Source organism: Oryza sativa, chromosome 9 (assembly GCF_034140825.1).
Source record: "Oryza sativa Japonica Group chromosome 9, ASM3414082v1".
In the NCBI taxonomy this organism is placed as follows: Eukaryota; Viridiplantae; Streptophyta; class Magnoliopsida; order Poales; family Poaceae; genus Oryza; species Oryza sativa.
Genome location: NC_089043.1, coordinates 7,300,397 through 7,303,149, shown reverse-complemented (window position 1 = coordinate 7,303,149; position 2,753 = coordinate 7,300,397). Strand labels below are relative to the sequence as shown.

General features: G+C 45.2%; 1 long non-coding RNA gene across 1 annotated transcript; it reads right to left on the bottom strand.

Annotated features, from left to right (window-relative positions):
- Positions 1–246: 246 nt before the first annotated feature.
- Positions 247–2,420, bottom strand: LOC9271758 (uncharacterized). Its single transcript, XR_001539802.3, has 3 exons — positions 1,834–2,420; positions 661–742; positions 247–562 (listed from the first exon to the last, which is right to left on the bottom strand). It is a non-coding gene; the product is annotated as an uncharacterized lncRNA (long non-coding RNA).
- Between the last annotated feature and the right edge of the window lie 333 nt (positions 2,421–2,753).

Genomic DNA, 2,753 nt, shown 5'->3' with positions numbered 1-2,753 from the left:
TTTCTCTCGCTCTCGTTCGATTCTTCTTTCCGTTCCTCCAGTAAAAAAATCATTCCTTGTTATTTCGTCCCTGTTAGACCGCGAGTAAATAAATTACTTTGGAGCCTAACACGGTGAGTTAAAAAATTACTTGTTTTGACCCTACAACAGTATGTCAGCCCGTGAGTAAATAAATCACTGCCGGTCAGATATTATTCACCTCCACACTACATTACCAATTAACTTGTATTCATCAGAAAACCAAGCTACCAGTTAACATTGTAGCCTCTATTGACAATATTTTCTTTTACACACGGGTTCTGTTACATTCAGACACACTATACAATAAACAAATGATATGCTTAAACTCAAAAGTAAAAAAGTTACAAAGGATATAAACACTCCAACAAAAATCATCAAAGAAATTCAGATCAGCATATCCTCCTCTTCACCGCGGGATCCATCTTTGATGGACGAATGTTGTAGTGGAGGCGGCTGGCTCGCCAACCAACCAGCGTAGAACAGGACTGTGTGGCGGTAGCATTAGGAATCAGGATGGGCAGCCCAGGATCAAGCATGGCCGCTATTAAACATGCAGACCATAAAATCAGTAATGCCTCAAAAGATTAGTGCACTAACAACCAACAGAGGTGCATTATTAGTGATTGTTGAAAGTTATACCTCCGGCGCTAGCGACAATGTTTCCCAGGTCACCGCATGATGCATTTCATCATCTTCGAGTCCACCGGGTTACATTGTGCTCCTGCAAGACCAAAATTTGCCATATATATGCACTATGAGTAGGGATGCCTTAGTGGATTGACTCATAGTATGAGGCTATGAGCAACTGAGCATTGCACAGGACATGGTGATGCTTGCAGGCTGAAAAGCCAAAAGTTAATGCAAGTGCAAGCTCATGGGAAATCTAAATGGGCATTTGGTGGTACATATCAGGGATAAGTGGCAAAACGTTGATCAAGAGGCTTATGAATTGTTGATCGTGTGGATTAAGCTTATTAGAGAATTTTTGGCTCGTTTTTACCAAGAGAACTGCTGCAAGCTACAGAGTTGAAAGCACATACTCCTACCAGCGATCATATATTTTCAGTTACCATCTGAATGCCATGGAGGACATAGAATAACTTCCATTGTAACGTTCAGTCAAAATTATTTACAGGAAACAATTGATTGTATATACAACTAATCAAATAAACCAAATTAGTACTAATAAAAAACACCAGTCTTGGTTTACCAAAGCAATCGTTTGTCAGAGAATGCGACACCTAAGCTGACTCTAGGCCACATGTGCACATCTACAGATCATCCTAGTTCTTCTATTGTTTTCAGAAGCTAAGAACAGCCCTGCATGCATGATTCATCACGTATACACTTATAGCACCAAGCGAAGCCATCCACCAAACAACTTCTAATGTGTTTAGGTTGGATGTGTCCACTCAATACACGGATACAAAACACATGAATAGATTAGTTCTGTTAGGTACCTGACATATATTAACTTCATCCCGTTGGCTGCCAATTGAAATGCATGCCCTTCCGTCGGCAGGCATTAATCAGTTGTTACTACCCAATCTTAACAAAACCGCATCCCCACAGCCAACACAGGCACATAGCTCATCCAAAATCAAAACGACGGTGCAATCCAATACAGGCTGATAAAAAAACTACTGATACCATATAACGCTACTACTTAGGCTGGATTTTGGTTGAAATTGGAGATGATGTGATTGAAAAGTTGTGTGTATGACAGGTTGATGTGATGAAAAAGGACTGAAGTTTGGATCCAAACTTTGGATCTAAACACAGCCTTAGTTGATAGGAACTAACGAGCTGTACCTGAAATAGATTTCAATTGACTACAGCCGCTACACGGACCTCCTGTATTCCTTGGCGGCGCTGACCTGCCGCGCACAACGCCAACAACAATTTACTGACATCCTTCGCCACCGCTTTAGGGAGGAGGGAGAACGACCCATCGGACCCCTGATCCGCAGCCTCCTCTCCGAATCCTGCCACCCTCTGTGCTTCAAATGTCGTTGGTACCGCTGCTCTCCACCCACCACCGACACGCAAGAATCAGAAGAGAATTCGGGCGAAGCTCTCCTAGATCCGGCGATGGGATGGATGTCGGCGACAAAGGGGCAGCCGACGGTGCCACAGGGCGGGGGGGTGTGGGGGTGGGGGGTGTCGCAGCCTCAACCGCATGGTGCCATCCAGTAGTCGATGGAGCGCCCAAGTCGCCATCCAACAGGGGAAAATGTTTTGGGGGCGGTGTTGTGTAGCATGTTACCTCCCCGCCTGGAAGGAACTTGCGGCGGCGCGGGCGACCTCCGCTGCACGGGCGACGAGAGAAGAAGGGCGCTCACTGTCGCCGGCGAGAAAAAAAAACTATCCGAAAAAAGTGGGGAGACGATAACTACGACAGTTTGAAATGACTGAAAATTCGCTGCTGTATACATTGTGCCTGAAAAAAATTAAAAAAATGGCTCGTGGTTAACAATTAATTGCAGTCATCTATACTAATATAAAAAATACGAGTTCATCCATAATTCTGCAATCCTTCATATCCACTATCCCATGGGACCCACCTGTCATCCGGCCCAAACAAACCGCGCAAGCGTGCACCATCGGCTGACCACGTCGCCACAGAATAAAAATGCAAAAAAAAAAAACAAATCCAATCCCCCACGACATCCAGTCCCCCGCCGCTACCGTCTTCGTTGAACCGCCGCTGGCGGGAAGGACTCCGCGCGGCG